The sequence below is a fragment of the Carassius gibelio genome, chromosome B3 (genome assembly GCF_023724105.1).
Source record: "Carassius gibelio isolate Cgi1373 ecotype wild population from Czech Republic chromosome B3, carGib1.2-hapl.c, whole genome shotgun sequence".
In the NCBI taxonomy this organism is placed as follows: Eukaryota; Metazoa; Chordata; class Actinopteri; order Cypriniformes; family Cyprinidae; genus Carassius; species Carassius gibelio.
The window spans coordinates 24,162,482-24,179,507 of NC_068398.1; the positions used below are offsets into that span (position 1 = coordinate 24,162,482).

At 36.6% G+C, this 17,026-nt stretch overlaps 1 protein-coding gene across 1 annotated transcript in view; it reads right to left on the reverse strand.

The window, feature by feature from the left end:
* LOC127953596 (signal transducer and activator of transcription 3) overlaps positions 1-11,985 on the reverse strand; it is a 28,671-nt gene extending 16,686 nt beyond the window's left edge. The window contains exon 1 of the mRNA XM_052552798.1: positions 11,795-11,985. The gene's annotated coding sequence lies outside the window, so the exon portion shown is untranslated. The remainder of the gene's footprint in view (positions 1-11,794) is intronic.
* Positions 11,986-17,026: the final 5,041 nt, after the last annotated feature.

The window sequence follows — 17,026 nt, forward strand, 5'->3', positions numbered from 1 at the left end:
TCTGCTGTTAATCCTTTTGATCTTTTTAAAGAAATTCACAAAACAAATGATACTTTTATTGGATAATAAGAATTTAAAATGGGGGAAATATCATTATGAAAAAGGTTTTTCTCAAAGACTCATTGGACACAATAGTTGGCACCCCTAGAAATTCTTATGAGTAAAATATCTCTGAAGTATATTCCCATTCATGTTCACAATTTTGTGCACTCTAGCATGATTATAAACATGAAATTATCCAGCCATGGCTTATTGTTTCACAGAAATACAAAGAGGATGGAAAACAAAGCCCAAATTCCCTTAATCATCCATCACAATGACAAAAACAAAATAATATATTTCTGATGCGCAGCAAAAGATAATTGAGCTTCACAAATTAGTGAAGTGACTTTAAGAAAAGAGCCTGAGCAGTGAAAATTCCCATTTCCACCATCAGGGCAATAATTAAGAATTTCCAGTCAACATAAAATGTTATAAAACTGCCTGGAAGAGGACGTGTGTCTATATCGTCCTAATGCATGGTGAGGAGGAGAGTTTGAGTGGCTTAAAACTCTCCAAAGCCCCTTTCACACTGCACGTCGGACCCGCAATATTCCCGTAACATTGTCTGGTCGCCTTCTGTGTGAAAGCAACCACGTCCCGGAATTGATTACCGAATCGAACCCGGGTCGGGGACATAGTAACATTGCGGTAATCGATCCGGAACGAGCGCTGTGTGAACAAAAGCCAGATCTAATTCCGTATCGAAGTGATGATGCGCGTTATCGCGCGACTTTTTTTCCGGCTGTTTTGAAGGAAGATCAACATTCGCGACGAAAACATATGTGCAAACTGTAATGAAGCAGAGATCAGTTAGTTCCTCACTTTCCGCGCTGACGCAGAGATCGTCTGCTTGCTTCAGTTAAAGTATAATGTGCCAAGCGTTGTCGACTCGTACATTACACGTCACGCGCTGATGTCACGTGTCGTTACGGGATCTTCAAGGGTTGTGTGTGAAAGCACGCACATATACCGGGTCATCACTGGCAGTGTGAAAGTGCCAAATCTAGCAACCAGGGAACAATTACAGGAACACTTTACCCCTGTATTTGCCGGAATGGCAGTGTGAAAGGGGCTCAAGGATCACAGCTGGAGAACTGCAGAAAATAGTTGAGTCTCGGGCTCAGAAAACCTAAAAAAAAATAATTGTCAAACAACACCTACATCGCCACATGTTGTTTGGGAGGGTTTCAAGAAAAATTATCCTAGCTCATCCAAAAACATGACTGGAACTTCAAATGGGACTGGCTTCTATGGTCAGATGAAACTAAAAAAATGAGTTTTTTAGCAGCAAACACTCAAGATGGGTTTTGTGAAAACAGGGATAAAAAGTACTTAATGTGTACAATGAAATATACTGCTGTATTTTTAATGTTGTAGGCCTATATTTCTGCTGGAGGTCCTGGACATCTTGTTTAGACACATGACATCTTTGATTCTATCAAATACCAACATATAAAAAATCAGTAAGTGACTGACTCTGTTAGAAATCTTATAATGGACCATGTTTGGATCATCCAACCGTACAATAATCCAAACACAAACCTCAAAAACAACACAGAAGTGGGTCACTGAGCTCAAATCCAAGCTTCTGCTATGGTCATTCCAGTCGTCTGACCTGAGCCCTACAGAAAATGAGAGGAGTGAACTGAAGAGAAGCTGGGAATCTGAAGGGTCTGGAGTGATTCTGGATGAAGGAATGGTCTCTGATCTCTTGACCTCACCAGGCATTACAGGAGAAAATGTAGACCTGTTAAACTGGCAAATGGAGGTTTCAAAAAGTATTGAATAAAAGGGTGCCGTTCATTGTGGCCAATGTCTATTAGAGAAAAAAAATATTTCATAATGATATTTTTCCCCATGTTAAATCATTTTTATCCAATGAAAGGATACATTTTTGTGAATCTTTTTTATAAAAGATCAAAAGGATTAACAATGCAGATTAATTTTTACAGCCTTCTTTGATAAAATTTACCAAGGGTGTCGATATTTTTGGCCATGACTGTAAATCCTGAACAACACAATAAACCCAACAATAAACCAGACATAAATATGACATAAGTGCCTGCGCTATTTCTGTGGAAGTTACTTGGCCTTATCCAGTGTAGACCGCCTCATGTTTTTCCAACATGGCACAATGCAGTGTAACTATGGTCTAAGGTTTTGCACACTATACACAGCATATTATGTAATATATTAATGTTCAAACCATAAAGTAATATATCAATAAGAAAATGAATGAAATTAGATAAATGTATGGGACCACATTTCCTTAAATTGAAGGACCATATTTAAGGACCACGTCCTTAAATTGAACTACAGCATTGATCACAGAACAATTAATGAAATGACACACGTCCATCAAGTACACATTGGTTAGACAAGAGACAAAACGGAGGCTTAAAGTTGGTTTGCTATAAAACCATGAGATGACATCACTGGACAACTGACGGGACTCACTCTTGTCCTTCCAGGTCATTTCTGAGCTGCCACTTAAAAGTTACCATTTACTCATACTGTGCATCCATTTTCCTGCCTCATAAACATTTAGTTTCTGTTTTGTGTTCTACATTGTTATTGCACAATCTGCTGATTTGTCACCTAGATTATTTTAGCATAGATGAGGTTTGATTTAGCTGAATTTGCAAAATGACTTGACCGTGATAGCTATGAGATCTTTAAATACCTTAAAAAACATTTTATAAATAAAAGATTTTAATATTGAGGTTTTGCATCACATGCAATGATTTTCCAACAAAAGTCTAGGTCTATGAACTCATGGATTTACATAAGTGCTGTAAATCTGTAAACACCCCTGATCAATCTACTTTGATACTGAAACTGAAAAGGCAAACAAAGCGGTTCAATCAAATCTAAGGGGAAAGGAAGTCTCGGTTACACAACTCAAATATCACATGTTACATAAATGCAACAAGAACGGTTTTGAAGGCATCACTGTTTTTTTTCAGAAACACTGCATATTAGGAACACTGCATAATTAATGACACATTATATCTTAGATCATATTGCCAAGAAATTCAAGGGTAGAAGAGAAAACCACATAGCTTATGCTCCCTGGGGGAAGATTTGGTAGACTCCCACCACCTGGCATCCGTTCTCATTTTACAGCATGTCAGTGCTCCCAAGAATAAAAAAAAAACAACTGCCAGGAATATGAATGATGATCCCAAATTAGTTTCAATCATCTCCTATCAAGACTTTAGATTAGGACCCATTCACAACACTCCTAGTTCCTGTATCTCTTCTCATACTGCAACCTAAATGTCTGCAAAATCACTTACACAACTTGAGAGCGGCTAAAAACAATACCCTGGCACTCAGTGTCGGTTAGCTTTCCTTCCTTCACATGCCGAGTAACCAGAAGCACAGAGTAACTTCAATTATATTGGCTGAGTTTGTGACTCAAAGTGCAAAGAGAAAAAGGTCATAGACACAGAGGATAAGTCATAATGAGCTGAAAACCAGCAAGTACTTAAGGCTGGAAGAAGTTCTGTCAGAAATATCCAGCAGATTCGCCGAAAGCTGAAGGAGAACAATAGACTCAGAGAATGGGAGGGATTCGGGGAAAGCTTGGAGGAAGTTTATAATTCAGCTCTCAAATGAGTTACCATAAACGAAGGAGTATGCAAACTACCCTAAAACTGCAAAAGATGGAGATGTCCAAAGATGGAGGTCAGTAGGCTGTGGTCTAAGAGGCGTAAGGGTTAGATGTATTAAAGTGAAAGTTAATTTCTATAGAAAACAACTGTTGTTTTTTTAAACAACTTCCTGGTCAACCTCTTTTGCAAAATTGGCTACGCTAGGATTTTGTGAGAATTTAGACTATAACAGTTTTCAAAATAAACGTTTTTAATTGGCAATGACAATTCCATGAAGAACTTTGAAAGGAGTAATTCACCCAAAAATGAAAATTAGCTGTAAACGCAAGATGTAGATTAATTATTTTCAAGAGTATAACAATAAAAAAAGATTTTTAGCTGAAACCGTGGTCCTTGGTGATTCATAAAATTCAAGTCAGGGGCTCCTGACAATATACTAAGTTATAAGGAAATGAAACAATCAGTCTGTGTTGAAGAAACTGAACATTATATACAACATTACTGGTAATCTATAGCCTCAGGCAAACAGGGAAATGAGATTCTATTACTGTTTCTGCCAATGAACTGGCTCAATTCACTAGTTTGTTTACATAAACACACAATGAAGAACATCTTGGATGGCTTGAGTCTGAGTAAATTTACAGCTAATTTTCATGAAGGTTCTATATATTTTGACATTTTATTCTATTCCGTAAAATGCATCAGTAATGCCCCTTTGGGATTTCTAAAAATCTTTTACTTGTCTTAAAGTCGATTGCTAACAAGTGGCTTTATGGGACTACAGAGGTTTTTGGGGACATGAAATATCATCACACCGGAAAAAAAAATAAACCAATCAACTCACTAGTCCGCTTTCACAGCCTCATTGTGTTTCTAATAGAGCTCTTGCAAACTATTCCAATTGAGCTGTTGGAAGCTTAACGTTGGTGTAGTTCAAAGGATGTGACACTCACAGATGAGGCCAATGTTCACTCTGAGATAAAAAGCCCAGGCCTGGCTGTGACCTTAGCCTCTTTTTCATTTCCGTGAAGACCGCAGAAGAAGCAAGCTTTGTTCTGATCTGTCTTTAACAATGTCTCTCACCTCCTACCCATCTCCTACGGCACAATCATTCACAAGATACAAGTGGAAAGAGAGGCAGAGTGTAGTTAAGTGGCATTTCCGGCAGTTTCCGCTACTTGAAACCGATTTCCTGTTATTCCGATCAATTTTGGAATTAACCGTAACACTAGCTCGGGATAATATATGCAATTATTCTATACTTGCAAGATATACTCACATTTTCATTATATTACATTTTGCTTTAAAAATTGCCCTTGTGTTTATTTTTTAGTCACAAGTGCAAAATCTGCAACAAGTTGGAAACTATACAGCTATATTTCTATAGTTTCCAGGTTTTTCCGTTTGTATTTATTTTCCGTGTGGAATCGCCGAAACCACAATGTGAGCACCGCACCAACTGCACAAAACTCCCCCAAAATGAGCGCTTAGAACTATAGAGCACGTTTCCACTGTCGGGCCATAAGCGGGCGTGCTAGTGTGTGGCAGGACCAGTTGCGTTTCCACTGTCACTTCCGGTGTTTGATCGTGCCTCGTCAGTGCTTCCTCGGGGCCAATGGCCCGGGTTATTTTGTTCGGGAGCTTTTATAAAAATATAGAAACGTAGGCTTCCTCCTCAATTTGTTCTCTCTCTTCTCTCACGTGGTGCTCTGACGGCGCTTTCCGAGGATGACCGTCCAGGAACGTTGTCTTGCGCATAAGCTGCCTGTTTGCTTCTGGCGGACAACTTCTTTTGGTTGGTGAAATGATGGGGTTGCGTGACGTTGTTCCTGAGAGCCATGTAAGGGGTGGGTTTTAGTAAAATGCTGCTGGTCATGCAACAATGTGTTTACACTTTTTTTTAAATACTTTTTAATAAAATATATATAAAATAAAAGAATAGGAAATAAAATACTGCTGCAAAGTTCTCCACTAAATAAAATACTCTCAGTCTCAAACCAATATCATATAATGAAAAATATAAATAAATAACTATGATTACAGTGTGGCATTACCAATCCCAGCTTGTACGCCTGCTCATATTTAAAAAATATATATAACTTTTCTAAAGTGTAAAGTGCAGCATTAACCGTTTCAGTTTTTAGACCTGCTCAGATTTCGTTATTGCGTTGGACCGATCGGAATTAAGAGTAAAGGTCTGTTTAAATGCAGACGGGAGCTGCGTTTGAATTACAATCGTTTTTTTCCTAGTTGTAGTGAGGTTTACACTCGTGTGATGCCGTTTGAAAACCTTAGGCCGGTGACACACTGGCATATTGCACCTGTCAAACAGTCTATTTTGCTGTTGACGGTGTCCTTTATCAGTAGGATTTATATTTATGCTCAACATGAAGTATAGATATTGTTGTCGTGAAGACAAGATCCTGGTCTGTCGGCGGCCTCCCTCTACGTCACCTACAGCAGCGCGCCAGCGCCGCGTCAGGCACGATTCTGGTGTGTAAAGAACGACTCAGAAAACGCGAAGCAGCCGTCAAGCAACTGACACGCAGCAACGCCACACAGCCAGTGTGTCACCGGCCTAAGAATCAGCTGCGGGGCGGGAAACAAATACTGACAAAGTTTAGTGAAGACTCGAGGCTCACCGCTCACGCGCCATCACTATGCGTTGAACCGGCGTTCACCTCCGTGTTTTGCTTTTATGCCACTGACTGGTAGAATCATGTGGCTACAAGGGGGACGTATTAACAGGAAATAACAAAAATAACCAACATGGGAAAATTATGTCGGTTAGAGGTTCTAAATTTCGATTACTTTTTGATTAATCGTCCAGCCCTTGGAGGCCAGGTCATCTGACGCAGCACCCCATCACTCTCCTTCTTGCTCAAATAGCCCTTGATGCCTTCAGTGTGACTCTACAATTTTCATAGTCATGAAAATAAAGGAAACTCTTTGAATGAGAAGGTGTGTCCAAACTTTTGGTCTGTACTGTGTGTGTGTGTGTGTGTGTGTGTGTGTGTGTGTGTGTGTGTGTGTGTGTGTGTGTATATATATATATATATATATATATATATATATATATATATATATATATATATATATATATATATATATATATATATATATATATATATATATATCAAATAGTAATTAACTGCAATCGTTTTAAGTAGCTTGCAAAACAGCAGATGGAAACTGACTGATCTGATCAGTCAGATTTCATTATGTGACCTGTGTCTGACTTCCCAATGTGTAAATATCAGATCAAGAAAAAAAAAAAAAAAAAAAAACACAGTTCTGCAGCTCGAACACAACCTTTGATTCTCTTTAAAAGCAGGAGTGAAACAAGGTCTCCAGACAGTCTGGTGCAAAGCAAGCTCAGGACATAAATAAGTAATATCAAGAACAGCTGACAGCTGCTGTCTGTATTTCAGTTAGACTAGAATGGGTTTCATATAAGAGTGTGCAAGTCTCTAAACCGGTGCAATGGTAATGAAACAATGAATCTTCAATATGGTGAGCACAATGAAAAGAATGTATGTCACATGTATCATATAGTTTAAGAAGTGGCAAATCATGTCATGTTCTGACTTTCATCTTACAAGTCAAAATGATAATGGTTGCTTGTGCAGCAAAGCGTTTTAAAACTGACCTGTAAGCCTCCTTCAAAAGATTTAAACTCTTTGCACTAAACAATACCTGATTGGTCTTAAACATCACAAAAAGGTCATTTAGGTCAACCTAAATGAAATGCTGTAGGAGGAAATACAAATAAATGACTGAGAAAAACTGTCAGAGATCTTGTCCTCAGTGTAACGTTTTCCATGCCAAAAGAATCACATATTGTATATATCAGTACACTGTATAAAAACAAAGCACCAAATTTCAAAGAACTTGCACTGGGTCTTCATGTACCATCCAAAAATGAGCACAAACCAACCAAAGCTTTAAATGAGGGCAGCCGGACATCCAGGTTGATATGCTGAGTTATAAGTATTTTAAAAGCTTCAAATGGTCAGAAATTCTCAGGTTATTAACTTATTCCTTATATCAAACAATATCTGACCCTACTGACCTTTACTCTCATCAGCAAAGCTCAGAGAACCACACAATAAATCAAAAACTGGGAGAATATCCATTGCATCAATTTTAAGAGAGACAGTGAGAAAATTTCACATTTAAAGTAATAACTACAATACACTCCATAATGCCTTAATGCATTAAATAAAATTACACAAATTAAAAGTACCCTGTTAAACCCTTATTATTAGAGATGTTCCGATACCCTTTTTCTCTTCCCGATACCGATTCCGATACCTGGGCTCAGGGTATCGGCCGATACCGAGTACTGATCCGATACCTGGGTGTATATCTGTATATACAGCTGTATATACTACTAGCCCTGTGTAAATTGCTAGAATTTTTTTATGGTGTGCTTCAGACAGATCCCTCAATAAAACATGAACAAATACATGGTGAACTACTGTATTTATTACAGTATTTTTATTATCTAACATGAATTTGACAGTATTATTTATTTTCTTATGCAAAAAAGAACTTCAAATGCAGCCAAAAATCTAACACCGCAAACTAAAAAAGGTATTTAAGTTTTACAATATAACTGTATAAAAAAACTGCAACAAAAAAGATCTATTAATCAGATAATCTCTTTACAACAAAACAAGTAAAAAACAAGCAACCATCTAGGCATAATTATTATTATTATAGAGACGTATTATTATTACTGTAGGCTACAACAGTAGCTTTATATATTGTCAATTTACTCATGTAAACCAAACATTTATTTTAATGGGCTGCCATGAAGATCTTTGAGTGTCTGTGTTTATGATATGACAGTATTCTCAAATGAAACGGTAAATTCTCATGAAGTGACGGTTTATGCGTTCGTGTCCTCATGACACACAGCAGAGACTACAAAACAGCGAGCTCTCGCGCATCTGTGCCAGTCACCCACAGAGATGTAGATTTTGCGGGAGTAATATTTAAATAGTATTTTGCAGTTTAATATTCACAGACACTAGTATATATTCGGCTACTGTCTGGAGCCCTGCGCTTTGACTTACACGGAAGCGACTGAACGCAGTTGCCGGTACTGAATATACTCGAGAGTCTGTAACTACCGGTACTACAGAGACATACTGCTAACCACTGATCTATAATATAGTAGCGGCTTCACTGTGTTTTGGCAGTTTAGAATGTGATGAGTGATCCAGTCATATATAGATAAGGGCTGCTAACGCGTTTTCATTTCTTCTTCGCTGCTCTAAACAGGGGTTGCTTGTGGCAACACAGCACAACTTCCTGTGTTTTCAATGCATTTTGAGCAGCGAAGAAGAACCGTGCAGCGGTTAGGCAAAGCTTGCGGTCATAACTAGGTCTTTTTTAAGAAAATGGTATCGGATCGGTATATGGGTTCATGTACTCGCCGATGCCGATGCCAGAATTTGTTGTGGTATCGGAGATATTTCCGATACTAGTATCGGAATCGGAACAACTCTACTTATTATTGAACACTGTTACTTGTAAAATGAATAACAACTTGACTAAAAATTGCACATTTCTACAATAGCAACTTTCACACCGAGCAGCATGACACAAAAATAACAAGTGTACTTTTAAAAATGATAAATTATATAATACAAATCTGTCAGTAACAACTGTGCAGTTAATGGGGAACAATAAGAAAGCATGGCTAACTTCATCAAGGGTCATCAAGCAGTTCTCAATGGATGCAACCATAATTTTTCTAAATAATCAAGCTCCCCACCCATGTGTTTTCATCTGTAAAGGTTTGGCTTCAACCAAAGTTTCCCAGAACTTTGGGAGTATCTGTGACCCTTATAGTTGCTTGAGATATCATTGAAACGAACTCCCCTTTTCATTTGAACCAAAATGAAAACTAGTAATTAGGAAAATCAGAATGAATGGAAGATGTTATGCTGGTCATGCCAATACACCTCAATACGACCAAATAATACAGATGCTGGAGGTACTATGAGAATGAGCAGAAGCTGAACTTAGTATCTGGGTGCAAATTAAAAAAAAGCTACAGAAATATCATTAAACCTAAAATCTTGCCCAAAAAAAGGGATTATACTCCAAAGCCTTGTCTTGTATAGTACTCGCTAATGGGTAAAACTGGCCTTCGCTAGATCAGTTCACTCAGTGATAATGGTGTGAGTCATTAGGGACCCAGAAAAAACAAGATGTAGATAAGAGATGTCTAATGTTGTGGTCTGGGTCCCTGGAAAAACTATATGCCTTTATATATATATTTATATATATATAAAAACATCAAATGTGAGGTGTCCCATTCTCAATGTGAATGTCAATTTATGGTTTTTCACTTTAAATGATACGTTTTTGAAAGTGAAAAAAAATACCATTTTAAAGATTTTAATTTACAATTACACTAATTTTACCCATTAGATATATTACAGTTTCCGGTAAGAGAAAATACTGTTAACCAATTAACAGGTTTTTATAGTAGCACAGAAGTCTTTTACAGTTATGATGATGATCTTTTTAACAGTGGTAAGCATTTCCTGGCACTAAACACTTTAAACGGGAAAACAAAAGAGGAAGCTGTTCAGATCCGCATGATTGAAGAAACAAATGATAAAGATATGGAGCACTTATTATTCCAATCATGCCATAAACATGATCATTTTATATATATATATATATATATATATATATACTAACTTTTTTTTTTTGACCAAAGAGTACAGGAAAATCAGTCATCAAGTGTTTACCACAAGTGGGAACCAAAATTCAAGCATCCCAGACCTCACTCACCTCATGCACCTTTTTGGTCACTACTTCACATCACATCATCATGGTGTATACATGGTGCTCCAGAATTACTTAAAAAAAACACACTATAAAATAAGTAATATAAATAGAAAAAGAAAAAATCTCGTGGTAGCCTATTATTTTTAACTTCTATCGCTCTGGGCCATCGTGCAAAACTGAAAGTGGTCTCATTTGGCGTGTAAAGCAAAACTCCGTGAGGTGACACGAAAGACAGAAGCGAAAATGTGGCGACCAGCTAGAGCCGCCGCTCACCGTCGCGCACGAGGATTCCCTCGGCCATCTACTGGAAGAGGTGACGTCACGACGCAGAGGTGGGGAATCCCCCCAGAGACACAGAGCGCGTGAGAAAAGAAGCGATAACGTTCCAAGCAGTGCACCTGCTAGAATCAAATCCTAAAAGCTTGAAAGCTGTCACAGCGGGATACAAAGCTGTTTTTATGCTGGGTCGGTGCCGGTGGGCGTAATCCACGGACTGCAACCATAATGAGAAGTGAAACTGAAAGTTGTTTAATTGGCTATTCTATTAGTCTTTTGTTTTATATATATATATATATATATATATATATATATATCTTTAATTGACTCCCCTTATTCATTTTCTGCAGTGTCTATTTTAAAAAAAATGGAAGCACTTTGGTTGGTTTTTCAAGATATTTGCAAGATTGAGTATAGGACATTTTTATTGTTATTTTATTTCCACTTGTCGCTTTCTCACTTCATAATTTGTATTCACCTCACCTTAATTTCAGCCTGTTAAGTACAACATGTACACTTTGGCCCTATTGTAAATGCGGTCAACCACGCAAATAACAGCTTTATTGACTGACTCCAAGAAGAGAAACCGACAATATGGCATCTATAAACCTGCTATGGTATAATAAAGAATCTGCAATTATGAGGAATCAACGAAATAAAGCAAAACGGGTCAAAATCAGGTGACAAAATATGTATTCAGGCGAACTTAAAACTTTATGATTCTTCAGACTCTTATTCTGTAATGTTTAAGGAATAGGGGCAACATACTAAGGGTTAGTGAAACCAAGTTATACATGTAACTTGTATCGTCTTGTCAGGTCACAGTAGTGACATTCGTCTAGCTTTAGCGGCTCAGATGAAACAATACGTACATTATTTCCGTCACGAGCGCATCCCTTTCTCAGATCGTGACCGAGACATCAGCACGAGCTGCACTGCAAAACATTATCTGACACAGCACGAGTGTACAATCTTCACAGAGAAACAACCACAGAGTCGCGTCTAAGTGCGTTTCTTTTACAAAGCGACGTGGTTTGACAACTTACCCCACCGTGTGTCGTTCAAGGTGTCTGATAAAACGTCCCTCGCCGATATAAGCAGAACCAACACGTTACTGACGTTAATAACTACCGTTTAAGACACTATACGGTTCTCTAAAAAGACCCTTTCCAACTTTTCCGTCACTGCAAACACGCAGGCTACAGTGGTCTATGCGAAAATGGGCTGCACATTTCATTGATTGACAGGACTTTGACGCGCTCACGGACGAGATCAGGATTTTGTCCAATCGCAGAGCTCGACTGACGCAGAGGAGGCGGGGCAAAGAGCGAGCGAGCTCGAGTCCGCCTGTGTTTATTGCCCAGGCACTGCAGGCTGTTCCGACGGCTCTGTCCTCCCTCGGATCGCGCTGTTCTGAAGCCGGGCGCGGCGGGGGGAGGCAGAGCTTACAGAACAGCGCGCCTGGAAGTCATCTGAATTACTGGCAGTGCCTACGTCATCTTAACTTTTAATTCAGTGGATGTAAGAAAAAGTGCGGTAGGCTAATCATTCCCCCCGCCTTTTTTTTTTTTTTACAACACTGTGTACGTTTATGTGTGCCACTGGCCACAAATCACACAACGAAACTAAATTAATATTTTGACCATATATAGCAAAGTGCATTTTTATTTAAGAAAAATAGAGACTCTTAACTCAAATATTTATAAAGCAATTTCAAAACCATAAAAAACTGGACCAAAGTGCTTGCACAAAAATCCAGATTATTAGAAATTTATTTATTTATTTATTTATTGAAGAATGAAGAAAAAAATATTGCAAAAAATGGCTCAACAACAAAAAGAAACCATCAAATATAACAATATCAAAGTTTATTGACTGGACTATAGTTTTTGACGCTAACTTAGAGATGTACAGTTTGTAGCGGAATAGATTCAGCTGTTTTAAAAGTATGTGTTCAGGAATTACAAATGGGTTTTTAGTATAGCATTGGTTTCAAAATTAATGTTTCAGGTGTGACTGCCTGTAATTTATAGAACAAATTATGTAAAGTTTCTTCATGTAATGTTAACAGTCCTTTTTTCTCAGAAATCAAAAAATACTTTTAAAAATCCTCTGAAATACCCAAAGGAAACCTCTGGTTCGTTTTCAAACTGAGGTCATGATTAAGCAGCTCTGAAGTGTTTGTATCAAACCCAGGTTAATCTGTTTTTCTCGCTCACATATGTTGACTGAACTTTGTCTTTGATTGATGCAGACTAATCTTTAACACAATGCTCCATTGTCTTTGTGCCATTATCAGATAGGATTTTTTAAACAGACGCTTCCAACCATATTTCCCTGAAGCATAAAAACAGCTCATATTTACATCTGTTTGCATATAACACATGGGCTTCTAAGGAAACGTCAAAGGATGTTTTCAGTCCAGATGTTCCGGTCCTAGGTCATTAGGCTCTCGCTTTTTCTTTTCTTACTTACATTCTGTTCTCTCAATGCTGTCTTTAATGTCAAACAGAAACTGATGCAAAACACATTCATATCTGATGCTGTGTCAAGAAATGGTTCTGGAAATTACACATCACATGTGTTGTATTAATACCGAAATTAAGGTCTCATGCACACTTGCACATGCTTTTACCATGAAGGAATGTTGTGTCTATTTGTTAAGTGAAAATCTCACTTGGGTTAAGAATCTAAAAACATATGTAGTCAATATATGAACATTTCACTCTTTCAATATGACAGAATTTTCCTTGTTGTATGAGTTATACCTTTCGCAGAATACTTTTTACACTTGCACAGATCTATTAAGAGACCTGCTGCAAATAGGCCTGTTGCTCACTAAATATAGCACTTCTTCAAGTTTTATTTTAGAAATACAAACGTATGCTTTGTTATGCTACATTAACCTTTGCAGAAGACGACAATGATCATGGAAGCAGAATAAAGAACAAGGAAATAATGAACATGTATTTACTGTCATTTCTCGCTAGTCGACACAGACGCCATGTGACACTGGCGAAAATAAAATCCCCAAACATTCAGAGCATTTGATCTGGTTATTATACAATGACTTACTTTATAAACATCCTCATTTATGTCACGCCTCACACGTCATCTGCTTATTTATGCACGTATCCACACAGCTGAAGAATGAGCAATCAGGTCGATTTAAATTGGCATTTACACGTACAGTCTGTTTGACTTCATCTGATATGTTTAAGTGAAGTCATTTGGAAAAGTGTATGCACCTCCCACATATTTACTGGTTTTATTTATTCACACAAAAAAAGAACTCATGCACACAATCTTCCCTGGCACTATAAGCCTTGCCTATTTTTGTTTCCACATTTTTCCAGGAAGTTCACTTACAGCTTATACAGTATAGATAAAATGCAGATAAACATCAGCTCAGTGGGCTCTAGTTTGTTCTTCCTGCTGCTTTCTGCAAACACACGGCCATCTGTTCTCCTGAGACCCTGATGGAAAACACAGATGTGCAGCGGTGCATGTTTGTGGCACATAGACCAGTCTGCATCATACATCATTTAAATTGCAGTTCTCTTGCAATGAACAATATACAGTATCTGACATATCTGATCCGAAGAGGCTGTTATCTGTTTGAGTGATCAAATATCTGATCCATCATTAAGATATCAAGAAAGTGATCTTAATCAGAAGTCTTAATAAATTAAACATTATAAAATAAGGCTCAGATATTCTTTACATAATGTAAAATGCTACATCATGTACATAATAATTCAAATTACTGATAGGCTATATAATATTGTGTGTGTGTGTGTGTCTGTGTGTAGTTTTATCTCTATTCCCAAGCCTCTTTCTTTTTTGTTCTGCTGTCTTCTGCTCCCCTTTTGGAAAAGCACTCTCCTTAATCCGATTCCTCTCATTGATTATTTAATGCATTCCCTCTACGACCAACACAACACCACCAAGGACAGAGAACAGACAGAGAGAAGATGAGGGGAGAAGCAAAAACAGCACAGACAGAGAGCAGTCTAAAGCCAGCAGTCTGTATAGTAATGCAATATGCCTTATTACTGTCCAAACATGGCATCTGTCTTTAGAAAACAAGCTTTTACTTTTAGAGTAGTACTTCATTAGATTAATAAGAATGTATTTGGGTGATTTTAAAACATTCATGATCAATTATAGATTCCCTTCTAAATGTATTAATCTCTGGTCTGAAGAAATGGGAATTGCTGCAGTATATAAATGACTTCTTGTAATATATGTTTAAGAAGGTTTTCTATTTGTTTTGTTGATTGATTGATTGATTGATTGATTGTATTCAAAGCCTTTAAACACCTGTTTTAACCCTTTGATCATGGGTCTAAAGTGACCCAACTAAGTTTGTTTTTTCTATCTTTGCAGGAAATTAATTTCTTCATTCAGAATTCCAGGAATTCCTCAATTTACTTGTTTTTGATCATCAAAAATTCTTATTTTTTAATTTCTTAGTTATTTAATAAAAATCTTTTTTGTACCCCTCTAATGCACAACATGGTTCTAGAATGACCCTTATTCATTTCCTATGTTATTTCAGTTTCTTTGCTGAATATATGAAAGAAATGTTTTTTTTTCTATCATTTATTATTCCAGATGTTTTTGACTTCCACTAATCATTATTGCCCTTTCTTTACTTCATAAAAAAACAGAGTTTTGTATTTTTACATGAATTTTACTCTCATGGGTCAAACATTACCCATTTAGAAACCTTTGCTATTTGCAATTTTTTTGGGAACAAATTTACTAAAGAAATCTATTCACCTGTCATACATTTCAAAACTCAGGATTGCTGCGTTTGTATAATTGATGCATTTAGTCTTATTTTATAATTTATTACCACATAAAATATTAGATATATTGTAAAAGATAACTGGATATAACATTTCAATGTTAGGCTAAGGACCTTGAAATCTATTACTAGTGAGTCAGAGAAACCTGTCCAAAACTATAATTAAAGACTATAGTATAGTTTTATTATTTATTTTCTAGCTAATGTTAACTAGGTCAACAAAATAAAAGTCAAAATTATACATTAGACTCAGTCCAATAGATTGAGTAAAAAAGGTTTTCACCTATTCACGTAAGTTATGTAAGCCAGCTGCCAAAGCCAGACAAGCCACTGGTGTTCAGCGTCAGGCCCGTTGTTACATCTGTCAAGGAGCACAAACCTGTAGTTGTCATTTGTGAGGCATGTAAGCACTGAGATGGCAATTTGATTTAGTGCTGTACCTGTGTGATTTTATTTTGTTAGTTTTATTTTCATCTATTCGGTCACATTCACTATGGTTGCACTACAGACAGTCCAATTTCAGTGTTATCGGTTATCAGTGATGTGCATATGTGCACATATGCACATCACTGATAACTGATAACACTGAAAAAAATGATTATGGCCCCATTTAAATTAAGCGTAATTGAATTTTGCAATTTTAATCCATTTAAATTTAGTTTTTGATTTTAATTAATAATTATTAATTGGTTTTAAACGAATTATGATTATGATGGTATGATTCATTGAATTTACTAAATAAAATTATGGTAGGTGGTTGCAATCAATTTATTTTAGCTATATTTAAATTAATTTTTTTAGTAAATTCAATGAATCATTTTTTTGTGTGTATTTCCCATCATGCACTGGGGCATGAATAATTAAAAATGTTAATTTCTTCACAGTTTACGAGTTGTATTTACACAGTTTTATGGTTGCTTTTGATGTTTCTTTTATGTTTTATGTTTCATTCATTTTTGTGACGCCTGAAGTTCATTTTCTACTCAAATTGATCCATTTATACTCAAACACTATTCACTGATTGTTACCGTCATTTTGTGTGGTGTACCATGTATTGAGCTATCTGAGAAATGGTGATTACTGAGTTACATTACAGGCACTCTCGTTTGGGACTTAGAGTTGAAAATATTGGGTTTGCTTTATTTGTCTGAATATTAATGAAAGATACAATAGATTAAAAAATATTGGATTAAAATGAATTTTAATATGTAGAAATTAAACGATTAAATTGATCTGGTTGAACAATTAATTTGAGTAAATTCTACTCAAAATAGTTTAGCTAAAATTATGAATATAATTAATCTGAAATTACTAAAAGAGATTAATAAACTCAATGTATAAAATATAAGTACAACCAATTTATAAAATATAAGTAAACTCAACTTATAAAATATAAGTTCACTCAACTTAAAAAATATGATTTAGATACATTTATTTCGTGCAACCCCTTGACGTGATAAAATTA